Raw genomic sequence first — 16,900 nt, forward strand, 5'->3', positions numbered from 1 at the left:
CCAGACTCCCATCACTGTTACAGAGCTAGCTCCATCTTTTCCTCCCTTCTGGTCTCTGAGTGCACCTTTTCAGGTGGTCAGCCCCCTGCCTTTTCCTGTCTTGGGGGGGGAATCTCATAATTTTACCACACTCAGACCAGGACCTGGGTACATCACCAGCCACTGATCAAACTGCAGGCCTGACTGGGTTCCAGGCACCTGCCTGCCCCCCCGTCAGGAACCTGTGAGCAAGGATAGCGACTAACAGCCTTCTTAAAACTAAGGGGTTTTATTTAGCAGTGGGAACGTAATCTCTTCTAATCTTGCCCTTCACTACAAATTGAGCTAGACAGGTTTTCCTCTTCTCTTCCTGTAACTGAACGGAACCTATTGACGTTCTCCTAGCGGAGTTCTGATTGTCCTGTGTGTCTGGGGTACTCGGTCTGCCCCCCCCCCTCTTTCTCTGACCCACCCTGTTCACACTAGGTTGAGTGCTCCCCAAAGAGAGCAGGCTGGAGCCAGTAAGGCTTCTTGCTCAATCTCCCCTCTCTCCCCCAAGATGCAACCCAGACATACCCACAGGGTGAAGTAACCATTCCATTATATGCGACAGATGCAGATACAAGATTATTAAAGAGCAGCCCTACCTTTGTTACATTCACTATTAGAATAACTGCTGCTGCATCAAGCAACAAAGGATAAACTCCCATTATCTAAATGTTACTACTAAAATATTGGTGAAATAAGAGGAAGCATTGAGGTAAACAGTCATCGTTCAGCTTCAGAGTTAACACCACGTTAACTGGGATGGGAGAAGTTTGCATCCCCCTAAGCTAGCATTTCAGGCTTTTGTTTGCAGACTAACTAAGCTAATGCTGTGCTGTTTACCTCTCTTTCTTGCTGTGATGTTGATCTCCCTAGGCAGGCGATTGCTATTTACCATTGCAGCCTTGCACAGAACTTAGAAAATAATTGATGGCTGTAGTCAAGGCAGGCAAGTATGGGTTAGAAACAAGTGCAATTACTAGTGGATTAACCTTTAGAAAGAAACCTGCAGTGGAAGATCAAAGTCTGACTTATAGAAAGGGGGGTGGGGAGGGCGGTGGATCAGAATGGGGTCTCTAGCTGTTCCTAGAATCTCTTTCCTTAGGGTGACTTTTTAAAGAAGAACCGAGAGGGAAAACTAGCCAAACTTTCCCACTCTCCCATAGACGTCATGGTGGGGGTAAGAGTTTGGGCCTCGAGTTCACCAGGACGCCTTCCTTTAAGCCGTAAGCTCTCTCTCCCTGGTTGCATGAGTGATACGTGTCTGCTCCTCCCTTCTAGCTACTCAAGTGCATTTAATCCGCGGGAACTTGGAAGGCTCAGGGTCTGTGGGGTTCTTCACTCTGACTTATTGGGGCGGGGAGCTGCCTGGCAGGCTGGCCGATCTGCTGCTTTGTGGCTCTAGGCCCTGAGGATCCAAAGCACCCATTCTCCTCTGAGTGGAGGCAGTTGCCCTGTGCAGAAGGAGTGGGGCAATATACCTCTGACCCAGGAGCGGGTGGGGGAGGGAGAGGATGTGGGAAATGGTAGCGTGGAAGGGGCAATAGAAGACGAGACCCGGGCTCGTTTGGGCCGGTGGGGATGCCACGAAGGGCCGTGAAGATAAGGAAAGCCAGTTTAGTCCCCAGGTGTGGTGCGCCTGTTGGGGGGTCCATGGGGAGTTGGCAGGTAACATGGCAACACTGCCAGCCGCTTCTGCAGCACAGCGGGCTTCCTATCAGCTCGGCAGCTAACAAGGAGCCAGCCTGATACTCCTCCCGTGCCTGCTGCTGCCTTGGAAAGGAAAAGGAGCCTCCGAGTCTGAAGTTATCCAGTAGGAGGGGCGCGTGAAGGGATAAAGGGCAGCATGTGCGAGCGGGAAAGGGAAAGAGGTAAGGTATATGCCAGAAAGATGTGGAGGCTCAGGCAGCAGGGTGGAGTGTGTGGTGGAGGAGGGATGGCAGGAACAGAACAGATGGGGAGGAGGCAGTGAATGAAAAGATGAGCCAAAAGGGGATTCAGTTTCCACGATATGCATCCGATGAAGTGAGCTGTAGCTCACGAAAGCTTATGCTCTAATAAATTGGTTAGTCTCTAAGGTGCCACAAGTCCTCCTTTTCTTTTTGCGAATACAGACTAACACGGCTGTTACTCTGAAACCTGTCAAAAGGGGATGGTGATTAATATTTCTTAACAGTGGCAGAACACTGCCTGCATTACACTGTTTGTTTGTTTTCTGTTTAAAGCTAACCGTGAATACCTTTTCACGGAAGGAGGTGTTGCATGATTGCAAATGGGACTGATGAGTGGGAGGCTTCCCACGAGCTGATCTCTCCTAAGATGCTTTATGTTAAGAAAAAGTTTGAGATGTGGGGTGGGGGAGGGAGGTGTCAGCACAGGGAAAACAGCTCTCAGTGACCTCTGTTTTCCGGTTGGCATTGTCCTGTTCTTGGGGTGAGTGTCATGAGCCATTCAGTGTCTACTTGCAGACTCTTTTGGTCTCCTCCATACGGGTGGTGCAGTGCCGTCCTACTAGGAGTGTCTGCCATCAGGAGCAGTTATTAACACGTAGGACCACTCCTGGGCAAGGAAATGAATGCCCTTACATAGCCGTAAATGCCATCTGCGTACTTGGTATGCGTAGGTGCTCTTGTGTATATAAAACGAGCTTCTTGCAATAAAACATAAAATGCTGACATTTGCCGTTTAAAATCAACCCTTCTCCACTGTGCCTGGGCGAAGTGCAGGACGACAACTTTTTCCAGTGAATGTCTGAAAGATAATCGAGCAAGTGTTACAGTAATCTTGCAATTGAACTAGCTAGCAGGGATGCAAAAAGACGAACAGGACTTTAAAAGGGATCCTGAATGTGGTAAAAGGGGCAGCCGGAGTGCAGAACTGGCTCTTTCAACAGCTTATGTTGCTCATTATAGATGGCCTTGTAAGATCGGCCTGCAGCACACGTTCTGGAGCTGGGAGTATGCATCAGGCCTTGTTCTTGTGAATAGGGTCAGCAGCTGGGAAATCGCATAACAAAGTGCCTCCGTGGTAATTCCCAGCTGCTATTAAAGCGGCTTTTAAAATAAACTCTCTCTCTTTTAAAGAGAGATGCCAAGCATTTAAGGGTTTGAACATTCCAGAGCGGGCTTTGGGAGTTCTGTCCTCTTCCACACTGGGCCTTGGCATTGTAGAGAAGGGGATGAGGGAATGGGTTTAATTATCCTGGAAACTAGGAAATGTTCTGATGAACTAAAAAATTAAAACAGGCAGGGTTTATATAGCGGTGACACTCTGAAGTCTAGCGTTATTGAAACAAGCTTTCTACTAAACTAGGAAGAGCTTTTGTTAAGACACAATATTATTTTAGCTGAAGTTTTGAATGTTTGGTGGTGGGCTATAGATTATATCAGACTCGTTTAGTGTTAAAGTTTCCGTGAACTTGATTCTTTGCGGCAGTGCCTGGATGGCGTTTATTTGTGGGGCTTGAAATCTTTAATATTAAAACTGATTTTCCTTTAACAGTGAAACATTTCTTTCTGTCTTTGTTCATGTTTGCCTGGTAACGTGACATAACCAAAAACAAACAAACTTTGCAGCTACTCTCGCTCTCTCAGAACTCCCTGAAAAGTGTTCTATTCAAAACTATTTTGGATCGATGTAGGCCTTTTCTCATACTCCTGAAAATTCTCAGACCAACTGAGTGATCTCCACTGAAAATTTTTAAAAGTGGCTTTAGGCTAGAGAGTATTTCAGCGAGAGAAAAACCTAGCATAGACTCTCAGAAGGTAGATACAGGATAATAACCTATCTGTCCACTTCTTGGCAATGAAGGATTATTATTTATTTAACACTTGTATTGTGGTAGCACCTAGAAACCGATGAGGTCAGAGCCCCATTGTGCTAGGTGCTGTACAAACATAGAAAAATACAGCCTTGCCCTCCAAAAGCATACAAGTTTAGGTTTGAAAAAGTGGAAATTCTCCTGGTAGCAATATGCTTCTGATTTGGAATTTTGAAGCAGAAAGCTACACGAGCAGGTCTTCAGTCACTTCAGCATTAAGCACAAAGAACAGGATGTGCTCATGTGCAATTTATCTGAGGTCTTGTCTCTCAGGAGGATTCGTTTGTACTGATTTCAATAACCAAGATTGCTCCATGTGTGCAAACCCCAAAGAAACTCTCAGCTGGCTTTGTTGATGCTTACCCCACTTGTAAGCAAGGGTAAGACTCAGCAAAGTATTGGAAATGTGGAATTGCCATGCTGCTGAGGCTAAAGGCGCATCTTGGGAGTTTTGAAGAACTTGCCAAACACCCGCTAGCCAGGAGGAGTTGTAAAAGGCACAGATGGGGGGCTTGTTAGTATGGGCCAGAGAAACCTAGAGCTCCCTCTTTTTCTAGGATCTGGAGTGACAGGTGCTAGGGTTCCTACCAAGGTGCTGTCTTGACCCTGCCGGGGAATGGTGTGTGTTGTGTTGATTTCTGGCTAGTTAAAGGTCTGATAACCATGAAGCTTCTCTCTGGAAGGAAGAGGGAGGTGTCTGCATCTTCCGCTCCAGTGTCTCCTGCCACCGCAGACAGGCTGGGTCTCTGCTGCACTGTGTTTTTCCCAGCTGCTGCGTGAAGAGAGGAAGAAAGGTTTCGACCATTTGTCCACAGCTTCTGCTTTTGCATCGTCTTCCCCATGTATAACAGCTACTCATCTTGCTGCTGCTGTTTCTCGTAACTTTCCCTGGCCACTGCAGCCTTGGTTGGACGTGATTCTGGCCCATCTCACTGCTGTCCGTAGCTTTCTGAGTAACATCAGTGGCACTGAGTGGAGTCTCTGGAACGTAGCTTTGCCAAGTGGCAGCAAAGACAATGGAGGTGTCTGACGGTGGGTTCAGAAAGGCAACGACTTTTCCGCGCTTGTAACAGTGAACTGCGGATGTGCCCAAAAAGCGCTAGTCATGTCACAGTCCTACAGGACAACAGTGCTTGCCCCAAGGACTGAGTGCTCCCAAAAGTCGCAAGAGCGGGTAAAAGATGTGGGGAAGGGATAATTACATACAAGGCAAGGGTCCGGGGTGATGGCAGACAGATGCTGTGACGCTGTGTACCTCAGGGGAACCCCCTGCACCCCCATGTTCATCTTTATAAAATGATTGTGTGGTATCCAATGCAAAGTTCGTCATGTTGGGTGTCTTCGGAAGGCTCATGATGCACTGAGCAGGGTTGTTATAGTGATTGTTACAGTCATGTTATAGGTTATAATTTCATGTATATAGTTATGAGGCTGAGAATATGTCCTCATGGCTTAAAGCAAGCCCAGGTAAAAACTCTCCAAGAACAGAGGGGCAGTTCACACGTCATCAGGGTATGTATGGGACAAACCCAGCCCAGCCTCAACGGAACAAAGGACGCTGGCCTAGGCAACAGCAAAAGGATCTGTTAGACTCTCCAGTGAGTCACCCCCCTTCCTTTGGTCCGTATGGGACTGCGATGAGGTATCGCTCACCTGACTCTGAAGGGGGGGCAAAGCCAAGAGGGAAGAAAGGACGTGATAAAAGGGAGAGACGTTTGCCACGCTCGCTATCTCTCTCTCTCCCACCTACATCTACAGACACCACACCAAGTGACTGAAGCGCTGATCAAAGGGGAGAGCCTGGCTGAAGAGCAACCAGCCAGCCTATGGTGAGAAGCATCTAAGGGCTTGGCTACACTTGCGAGTTAGAGTGTATTAAAGCAGCCCTGGGCGGCCTAGCTCACTACCCATCCACACTGGCAAGGCACGTAGAGTGCTCTGACTCCGCAGGTAGAGTGCTTCTGGTACTCCACCTCAGCGAGTGGAATAACGTTTGCTGCACCTTGGCTAAAATGCCCGGGTGTCAGTGTGAACGAGATGTTGCTTTACTGTGCTCTGATTGGCCTCTGGAAACATCCCATAATCCCCTTAAGTCAAGTGGTCACTCTTGTCATTGTTTTTGAATCGCTGCAGGAATGCAGATATGCCTTCCAAAGCTCCGTTTATGACAGCCGGCTGCTTATCTGCTCCGAGACAAAGCAACCATTAGTGTGGAATGCTGTGTGTGTGTGTGAGAGAGAGAGAGGAGGGAGGGAGGTCTGCTGCTGTCTGAATTTACAAGACAGTATGCTGACATGCTCTCAGCCCCCCAAAAACCCACTCTCTTCCCCCACATGCACACAACACACTCCTGTCACACTCCACCCTCACCCCACCTCATTAGAAAAGCACATTGCAGTCACTTGCATGCTGGGATAGCTGCCCATAATGCACCGCTCCCAGTGTTGCTGCAGGTGCCACAAATGCGGCCATGCCAGTGCGCTTGAAGCTGTCAGTGTGGACAGACTGCAGTGCTTTCCCTACTGCGCTCTCCGAAGGCTGGTTTAACTCAAAGCGCTTTACATCTGCAAGTGTAGCCATGCCCGAAGTTTGTGAGGACATTGAAAGTGTTAAGATCATTTTAGAATGTGTGTTGCTTTTATTTCATTTGACCAAAACTGACTGACTTATAATCACTTAAAATTTATCTTTGTAATAAATAAGTTTATGCTACCTGAAGCAGTGTGTTTGGTTTGAAGTGTGTCAGAGTTTCCCCTTGGGATAACAAACCTGGTACATAACAATTTCTGTGTTAAATTGATGAACTCATATAAGCTTGCACCTCCAGCGGGCATAACTGGGCACTGCAAGATGGAGGTTTCTAGGGTAGTGTCTGGGACCGGAGATATTGGCTAGGGTCATTCGGTTGCACAATCCAAGGAGCAGCTTACATGCCAGAGGCTGTGCGTGAACAGCCCAGGAGTGGGGGCTCTCACAGCAGAGCAGGGTGAGGCTGGCTCCCAGAGTCAAGGATTGGAGTGACCTAGCAGATCACCAGTCCAGCTAACACCAGAAGGGAACATCACAAGATGCCTTGTTTCAATTTTTATTTTATACCACACACACTTGTTAATATGTTATAGATACTCATCGGGGTGCAAGGGAAATGTAGGATAGAGGAAACACAGATGGGACAAGGGTGATGAGACGCAAAACAGAAAGGAGCCCGAGCTGCTGAACGATAGCAGTGATAGGGGGGTGGTAGGATGAGACCAAATAGCCAGGGCAACAGAGCAAGCCTCTCCTAATCCAGTACTTCAATAAGTGGTACAGTCTCATATGCACACTTTGTTGCCGTCATGCTTTGTTGCCATTTTTATTTGAGCAGGGTGGTTGCAGACAAGCATAACACGAAAGGCGTAATATCACACGTCTTCAGAGTCACAAACACAGAAACATATCAGAAAGAAAAGACTAATTGGGTCAGCTAGTCCATTGCAACTCTGCCTTGTGTAGCAAGGACTACGGTGGGGCCTTCAGTGATTTGTTCAGTTGAGAATATCTTTGACAATGAGATTTCTGTCACGTCCTTTTGGAGAATACACCAGAATCAGGACACTTCCTCCCCCCTCCCCCCCCCCACTGTGTCTTAAATTTGTCCCCCTTCCTGTCACCCCATCACTCCAGCTAGCATCTCTTCTCTATTCAATTATGTGTAGACTTCTGTTCCTCTATCACACAGTGGGGTTGTCATGTGGTCCAGGAGTGTTTGTTGTTAGCGCTTAATACTTTTAGTCTGTAAAAGTCAAACTGCTGCACCAAGGTGGGGAAATAGATTCCCCCTTTGCAAGGGTGGGGAATGGAGACACAGAAGGCATGTAACTTGCCCAGGATACATGACAAGCAAGGGGCGGAACCACAGAGGACCCAGATCCAACTCCCAGTCCAGTGCTCCAAGCACTGGATCACACATGTAGCTCTCAGTCCGTTCCTCCTAAACTAATCCCTCAGACCCTTAAGCTTTTTTTGTTGCTCTTCCCTGAATTCCTCCTAATTTATAGGCATCTTGCCAGCATAGAATACATTATAAAAGGGGACTTGTTCTTCAAGTTTCCTTCCAGGATAGCACATTTGCACAAATAGCAACCCACTCTGCAAGTAGTTCTGTGCTTCCCCAGCTATTTCTGAAATATTTGTAGGGTGCTTGGGGAACTGAATTCATGTCTTAAGAGGAGCCTAGTCCAATTTCATGGAGGGCCTTGAGCCCAAAACCTAGCCCAGTCTTCACATTTTGCCCATGTACTTCGGTGAGCTACGTCAGCTGGCAAAACATAGGTATAGTTCTTTCAGAATCCCCATGCAATTTGTCCCTCTCGTGAGAGGAAATGGGAAAGACCCCCACACAACAGATGTATGTCACGTCACTTTGTGTTCCCCTGGAAAGCGTATAGATACCCCAGTAATGACTCAGTGTAAGGATCGGGCTGGAACAGAGTTTTAAAATATTGGATGGTATTTAAATAGCAGCAGAAAGGAACCAGGAGCAGTAAAAAGCCTGCGTTTTGAAGAAGTTATGTCAGACGTACAACAGCTAGTTAAACCGAGATAGACCGACAGTCAATGGATAAAAAAGGAATAAAATATTGGAACTTTGTGAAAACGTTTAATGGTGTCTCATGAAATCTTACCTGAATTAATTAAATTGGCTTGAGTATGAGCTTGCTCGTATGATTCAAAATAGGAGAAGGAACAAAGTGAATGAGAATAGCTAGCCATATATTTTAAGTTGGAAGAGTCTAGTAGGGCCAGTGGTTCAATTCTATCTAATTTATCATCTTTAATGGTCTAGAAGAGGGAATAAGACGCAGTATAACAAAATCCAGACACTGAATTGGGAGGTGGTGCAAAGACCAGTGAGGAGGGGGGAAGCAATACAAATGCCGCTGAAGTACTTAGGATCATAAGTAAAACATAAAAATGAGTTCGCTGTAAAGAAATATGTATAAATCCCAAATGCATCTGTTCAATAGGAAGGAGAAATTGAGGCAGCCGTAATGCTGGAAGAGGCCAGGGGTGTGACAGAACTACAGATTAGGTAGGCGCTTGCAATCCAATAATTGAGTAAAAAGAGAAAGCAATTTTGAGCTGCAAATGTAGAAACATAAAGGCTGTGGTCAAGTAGCCAGAGTGTGCATTTATCTGTGTCCCTGGGGTGAGCACACCTGCAGTACTTTGTGCAGTTGTGGGAAACTTAATGCCTGAAAGATTTTTCCAAATTGGAATGAATACAGAGAAGGAAAATCAAAAATAATGGAGGGACTGAAGGAAAATGGTTGAAGAGGAAAGTCTTAAAGAAAATATATGTATAGAGGGCTGAGACTTAGTTTGAATGCTCCCAGGGAGAGCTAGGAGTTATTGGATGCTTAGGAAATGTTTCCGGATATTCAGGCTAACCTTTTCTGTTGTCCGTTTAAGCTCTGGAATAGTCTTTCACAGTGCAGGAGAAATGGCAAAAGCCCCCTGGTTTTGTGTTGTAACTGGACAGGACAAAGCATTTGACAATATCCTCTAGGGAGCAGAGCTAGTCTCTAGGTTATAGACTAGGTGCCCTATTAAACATTTTCCATGTCTGATTTCTGTGGCTTGTTTAAACACATCCTTAAGTTTTTTTAAATTAATGCAAAAAGTGCATTGGATTTCTGCTTCTCTTAGATCATTGTATGTCTTATGATTATAAGATAATCCAAAATAAGCCACTCTGAAACCAGAATACCTGCCTACAGAGGGGTTTGTGCCAGTTTAGCGATATTAATTGAAAAAACAATGTAAGCTACGTGGTGCAATTTTCTTGAGCCTGGACAGGTGAACAAATGGAGGCAACTTTCTTGAGGTGACCGGCCGGCGGAGCAACTGAAAATGTGTGATAATTCTGGGCATGGCTTCGTAAGAGACCCAATCCTGTGCATGTTAATAATGCGGAATCTCACGCTTGCTGCTTTTCCCTGATGTCCATACTGGTTAGGTGGGAAGGCACAGCTTGTTTTACCCTGAAGCTCTGGTTGTAAATATCTGAAGCATTTCTGAACAGGGAGGGGTATTTCATGTTCACAAGCGAATAAGGAAGATGGTGCCAATTGCTTACATGTAGCTAGCGAATACCCTGCGTACGATAAGGAACATTGTGGGGGTTAGGCAGCAGTATGTTGGGAAGGGAACTTCCCCCTTTGATTCTAGGAAGAGAAGAGATGATCTTTTGCAAAACAAGCCCAGCAGAAACATGCACGTAGCTTTCTTCCCTAGTTACAGAGGCAGCATCGGCATGTGATTACCAACTGTTTTCTGGCAAACTCGCACGTACAATAGAAACCAAAGGGTCTTGGATGCTCAAAGTAAAACAATTACATTTCCTAGGACTTCACTAAGACTGATTCCTAATAGTTTGCAAAGAGCCCAGTGCCTGGTTGGTTTCACATTGAGTTTGATGTCTGTCTGGAAGGGTGCATTCGTGCTAGCAAAGATTCATCCACTCTGAGTGTGGTTAGACATCATGGTGGTATAACCTCTGAACCTTCTCTACAATGGCACACCTGTCATTGTGTTTCCTGGGGACAGCGAGGCTTGCCTAGTGTAGGCTCATGTTGTGGACTTGCAAATGGCTTGGTTGGGTTTCATTGCTGAAATTATGCATGACTCTAACTGCAGCCAGAGATGAGCAAAGTATTTAACCCCATGCCCTCCAGCCAACATGGACATAGAATCATAGAAGGTTAGGGTTGGAAGGGACCTCAGGAGGTCATCTAGTCCAACCCCCTGCTCAAAGCAGGACCAACACCAGCTAAATCGTCCCAGTCAGGGCTTTGTCAAGCTGGGCCTTAAAAACCTCTAAGGATGGAGATTCCACCGCCTCCCTAGGTAACCCATTCTCAATCACCACTCTCCTAGTGAAATAGTGTTTCCTAATATTGAACCTAGACCTCCCCAACTCCAACTTGAGACCACTGCTTCTTGTTCTGTCATCTGCCACCACTAAGAACAGCGAAGCTCCATCCTCTTCGGAACCCCTCTTCAGGTAGTTGGAGGCTGTATCAAATCCCCCCTCACCCTTGTCTTCTGCAGACTAAACAATCCCAGTTCCCTCAGCCTCTCCTCCTAAATCATGTGCCCCAACCCCCCAATAATGTTCCTTGCCCTCCACTGGGCTCTCTCCAATTTGTCCACATCCCTTCTGTAGTGGGGGGACCAAAACTGGACACCGTACTCCAGGTGTGGCCTCACCAGTGCCTAATAGAGGGGAATAATCACTTCCCTCAGTCTGCTGGCAATGCTCTTACTAATACAGCCCAATATGCTGTTAGCCTTCTTGGCAACAAGGGCACACTGCTGACTCATATCCAGCTTCTCATCCACTGTAATCCCCAGGTCCTTTTCTGCAGAACTGGTGCCGAGCCATTTGGTCCCCAGCCTGTAGTAGTGCATGGGATTCTTCCGTCCTAAGTGCAAGACTGCACTTTTGCTTGTTGAACCTCATCAGATTTCTTTTGGCCCAATCCTCTAATTTGTCTAGGGCCCTCTGTATCCTATCCCTACCCTCCAGCATATCTACCACTCCTCCCAGTTTAGTGTCATCTGCAAACTTGCTGAGGGTGTAATCCACACCATCCTCCAGATCATTTATGAAGATATTGAACAAAACCGTCCCTAGGACCGAACCTTGGGACACTCCGCTTGATACCGACTGCCAACTAGACATGGAGCCATTGATTGCTACCCGTTGAGCCCGACGATCTAGCCAGCTTTCTACCCACCTTATAGTCCATTCATCCAGCCCATACTTCTTTAACTTGAGGGCAAGAATACTGTGGGAGATCGTATCAAAAGCTTTGCTAAAGTCAAGGAATAACACGTCCACTGCTTTCCCCTCATCCACAGGCCAGTTATGTCATCAAAGAAGGCAGTTAGGTTAGTCAGGCATGACTTGCCCTTCGTGAATCCATGCAAACTATTCCTGATAACTTTCCTCTTAGTGCTTCAAAATTGATTCCTTGAAGACCTGCTTCACGATTTCCTTACCCTCCAGCATATCTACCTCTTCCCCCAGTTTAGTGTCATCTGCGAACTTGCTGAGGGTGGTGTTGTCTGTGTGGTTTAACGTGTAGCGTTTCCTCCACTAGGCCAGAAGGGCATGGGTTAAGTCCCACCTGTCAAGACTTAGCCTACTGCCTAGTGCTGATGCCACAGGATAGCACCTGGGAAGCTGATTTGTTTGAGGTGCTGTTCATCAGCTGGGACTTGAGGCTACTCTCTGGCTTAAACTGGAACCCCAACTCTGAACCACCTAACTTCTGTGCCTCTGATCTGGCCCCTACCTGTATGGTTTTGAGTCTGGATTGGATCCAAAGCCCAAAGGGATCCATTTGCCAGATTTGGCAAATATAGCCTGAGGCAGTGGAAATGGAAGACTTGGCCCCTGACCTCTGAGAACAGCTCATGGTATTTCAGCACCATCATCCCTAGCTCTGCTTTGTCCTTTAGCTCAATCTGCAACCCCACATCTGAACCTAACCTGGATGAGACCAGTCTCCTAAGCCCTCTTCTTGCCTGTTTGTGGGCATCTCATGGGCCAGTAGCAGTCCCATGGTCCTTTGGGAAAAAGGTAGTGCATTCCATCAAGAACCTGCCAGTACTCCCGCACCTCAGATCAGTTCTGACATCCAGGGATGTGGTCTTGTCTACACTAAGAATGAAATCAATTTCAAGCAACCAATGGCCAGCCGCTGTGGTGGCTGCCCCTATGCAAACCCTAGGCATAGATATAGAAAGTTGCAACTGCTCCATGACTAAGTTCCACTCATGCAAATCACTGCTCCCCTTGTCTGCACTGGGGCAGCTGCATCGGTGGCTGGAACGCTACTCCAGTTCCAGCAACTAGGACAAGGCTTGCACACATGCTGGTGCTGAGTGCATCTTTGCTGCAGCATTTGCCACTCCCAAGTCACTGATGTGTCTCAGCCCTTGCTGAGCAACATACCTTGCTGAGGCAAGATGCTGCTATAGAAAACTCTATTCTGGTGTCCGGTGGAATGCTACTCGGGGATGCTGACCAAATGTTCTTGGCCATTGCTTCTAGGAAGCCTGCAGAATTGCCAGCAGGGAAGATTCAGGTTTCAGAATTGCAGTCTCTCTAGGTTCTCACAAGATTACTGGAGGCAGAGGAATGTGCAAGAGAAAATACTCTTTGCTGTTAAGGGGCAGAGAAGACGATTCTCTCATTACTGGATGAAAAAGTTTGGCTTATCTTGATTGCAATGAACTGTCCTTTTATGAGAGAGGTTTCCCAACTCCGTAATATTTAAAAAACGGACACTCCAGCACAAGTGCTGGAATCTCCCCGCCCCTGCCCCTTCCCTCCCAGGCCATGCCCCCATTTTCTCCTCTTTCCCCCCCTTCCTCCGTTGCTCACTGCTTTTCCCGTCTCCCCACCCCGCACCTCCTGGGTTGGGAGGAACTCACCTGGGAAGCAGGGGCTGGGAGTTGCAGCTACTTGATGCAGGTAGGAGGCAGCCCCGGCTGAGTAGAGTTTGGCATGGGTCATGACCCGGCACCTCCCCACGTCCCCAGCCTGCAGTAACCAGACTTTGGGTGTAGATCTGACTGGACACTGTCAGGTCCCCAATGTCCGGTTGAAAACCTGGCACCAGGCCACCCCAGATGGAGGTAGCTGTAGAGCTCCATTAAGAGAACAATTCTTTCTCCTCTTCCCTGGCCCCTCATCACCTCTAAACATTTGATCTGACTTGTGCCAATGTTGGGATGAAAGTCTGAGAAATCTGGGAGCGCTGATCATTTGTGACCAGTTAAACTGATTAGAAGAAGATTAGCGGGAAGATCCAAGCCCTCAAATTTCAATTGAAACAAACCTCTAGAGCGAAAGAAAAATCTCTGGAAAGTAGCAATAGTATTCTTCTGGCCACCGGTCCTCTGAGAACCAGCAGAGTGAGTGAGTGAGTGTGTGTGTGTGTTGGGGGGAAGGTGGGAGAGAGTGCAGACTGCTGCCTATCCATCTTCACCAGCAAATCTTAGGAATGCTTTGATGTCCATTGTATCCCATTTGGTACCAGACACCAAGATAAATTGGCACAAGACTATCCTACATCTGTTAATGAAGTTTGCAGAGTTTAAAGGGACGCTATCAGCTTGAAATTGAGTCCCTTTTGAAACAGGAATTACAAGTAGTTTCTGTCATTGCACCTGAGCCCTAATTTTGATTTATTTTACAATCAAATTTTCATATATAATTTCAACTGCCACCTCCCTTTACTAGTGTGTGAAAGACTGACACGGATAGAGAAGTGCCCGACTCTACAAAACCGTCTGAACACAGTGAGTCAAATGCACAGAGTAAGCACCTTGGGGGGAAAAGATATGTCTAAACCTTCGATGTGCTTATAACAGTAGGTTAAAGAAAAACTGAGATAGAAATATGACTTTTCAGAATGGTGATGCCACTTAAATGTGTACACACATCTTTTATTGGGTTTTTTCAAATCCATCACAAAGGTGGTGGGTTTTTAAAATATGTCCAATAAAACTGGCTGGTGGGGAGGATACCTTTTAATAGCCTTGAAGTTTGCGATATGGTGACCAGATGTCTGAAGTGGGGAGGGAAATGTGTTTCAACAGAGAATGATTGTTCCAGTGGGGGTGAATCTTATTTATTTTAAAAGCCTGTGTTTTAATATTTGCAGGCTTATTTTAAAGTGTGTGTATATAAAAGCTGACTTTTATTTATCATGTGTAAAAGGCCACCTTGTCCTTACCTGACTTAAAATTTAAGTCGTAATGTATTGAAGGTAGGAGCTTATTTTATTTACAATCTTGCTGAAAATGAAATGGTTTTAAATACCAGTCTCTGAAGTAACTCATTTGGGTGAATCTGCCCACAAAGAGGTGAGTTCAGGTCAAGGTCTCGCTTTTCTGTCGCTCAAAGCTCCTGTGCTCATTTAATGGGCTTCCTTTTGCCTTACTTCACTTAATGTAATCCATTAATAAAATTAATAGAAGTGAAAAAAATCACATCTGACTCCCAAGATGCTGTGAAGCTTGCATCACTAAAGGCTAGAGCTGGCTAGAAACTTCTCAGCGGAAGCGGAAACTGTTTTTTCCTTTGGAAAAAGGTTTAGTTGAGAACAAAATTGTTCATGAAGAACGTCCGTTTCCAAGCAATTTTTTGGGTAAACAGCTTTTTTGAAACTTTTCATGTTGGGGTTGTTTCTATTTTCTGGCAGTTCTCCCAACTAGCGAAAGTTGCAAGGCAGAGGGGAATGGCCTGAAAGTGGGCCAAAAGGCCTACTTCTTTTTTAATTTCTTGCAGAAGATCTGTAATTTCCTTATGGGGGAAAATTTTGGAAAGGGGACTTTTCCCATGGAAAACTGTTGTGGGAAAAATCCTGGTATTATGTCCAGATCTACTAAAAGCTGGGGGATTGGGTCATAACCATCTGCAATGAAGATTATCAATTTAAAAAATGAGAAAACTCTCTTACTCAGAGGTAGAAGCAGGTTACTAGAAGTAGAACCTATTAGCTATACACTTTCCTGTGGAACACATTACAGGACAGAAGTCATTTGTTAAAGTAGCAGGCTGGTTGGTCAGAGAATCTAATGCTTCTACCAATTGGTGTCACTTAGAAAGAACTCTAGAGGCAGGAGCCCAAATTCTATTTTCAGCATCTGTGGGTGGGCATAATGGTCAGGTAAGGCACCCAGAGCTTTTTAGGGCTGATCCGATCAGCAGCATATGTTACATGTCTCTTCTTTGAGAACAACATCCACACCCTCTTAACAGTTGCATGGTAATGGAGCTGCTAAGTTCTGCAGGAGAAGAGCTGTTCTCCATCTACCTGTACCTTGTGTGATGCACAGTGAATGAGGCCAAGCTCCCCAAGTGTGGGTGGGTGGGTGGGTGGCAGGTCATTTGGAAATGCATATTTTGGCATGATTGCCTTCAGCGACTTAGCAAGAGAACGTTCATCTTTCCTTCTACCCCAAAAATGACTGAACTTTTTTGCTCAAACTTAACAGAGAGCTTCACTTTTGAGCAGTAACTAAGCCTGGAAAGCTTAAGCTCTAAAGGCAAAAGTTCCAGAAAGTTGAGTGACCTGGATACAGGACACCAGGTTAGGATGAACAGAGATCTGCAACCTTGACTCTAGCAGTTATTGTTGCTTCTGTTGTAATGAGAATCCCAGAAGTTCTGCAGACTCTGACTTATATTTCCCACATACCTACAATGATCTGATGGTGGCTTTCCTGAGTTGTTTCGAGTGTGGTCTGTAATCTCCAGAACTCATGGACAATTGCTTTTATACGCCTAATTCTTAATCCTGTACATTTGCAGTTCCAGAGTACTTCTCAATCTTCCCTTACGTTTGACTTTGGACAGTAAGGTCTGGAGCAGTGGTTCTCAACCAGGGGTATGTAGAGGTCTTCCGGGGGGCCATCAACTCATCTAGACGTTTGCCTAGTTTTACAACAGGCTACATAAAAAGCACTAGTTAGGTTAGTGTGCTGCCTGGGAAGGTGTCTCATTCCTCTCCTGGAAGCGGGGCAGGGCAGAGGGAGCTTCGGATGTATCTACAAAGTTCAAGGAGCCTATCTAGGGATCATCTCAAGAGTGACCCTTTCAAGTGTTAGACTTATTTCTATAATACAGCAGGTGTGGTTCTCCTTTCAGATTCCCCCTCATTGATACCTTATCTCAGAACAGGGAGGCCACTCTCCCTCTGCCCTACATAGCAGGGGGCTGGGGATTCTGTACGATCAGGGTACGCTCAGTGTGAGGCTAATTTGTCTTTGTTCCTTCCCAAAGTGTTCTGGTGGAAACTCAGGCCCCGAATTGTCATTCCTCCCCAAACCCCCAGAAGACCCGTTTGCCTCCAGGATCTTGCAAAGATGCTGAAGTCATATTCCGTACGAAGAGATTAATAGGCCACAGCTATGACTGGGCACTTTCTCCCATGGCCAGAAGCACGACTGTCTTTCTGTTTACTGTATTCTCCAGGACAATAAAATGCAATG

General features: G+C 46.2%; 1 protein-coding gene across 7 annotated transcripts in view; it reads left to right on the forward strand.

Annotated features, from left to right (window-relative positions):
- The window catches only part of PTP4A3 (protein tyrosine phosphatase 4A3), a 172,197-nt gene that overhangs the window by 22,319 nt on the left and 132,978 nt on the right, over positions 1-16,900 (forward strand). The window contains exon 1 of one of the 7 annotated variants that reach the window (XM_073330002.2): positions 7-1,250. The exons of the other annotated variants lie outside the window; for them this stretch is intronic. The gene's annotated coding sequence lies outside the window, so the exon portion shown is untranslated. Of the gene's footprint in view, positions 1-6; positions 1,251-16,900 lie in introns of those variants that run through there. 7 annotated transcript variants of the gene reach the window in all.

This window comes from Lepidochelys kempii, chromosome 2 (assembly GCF_965140285.1).
Source record: "Lepidochelys kempii isolate rLepKem1 chromosome 2, rLepKem1.hap1, whole genome shotgun sequence".
Classification (NCBI taxonomy): domain Eukaryota; kingdom Metazoa; phylum Chordata; order Testudines; family Cheloniidae; genus Lepidochelys; species Lepidochelys kempii.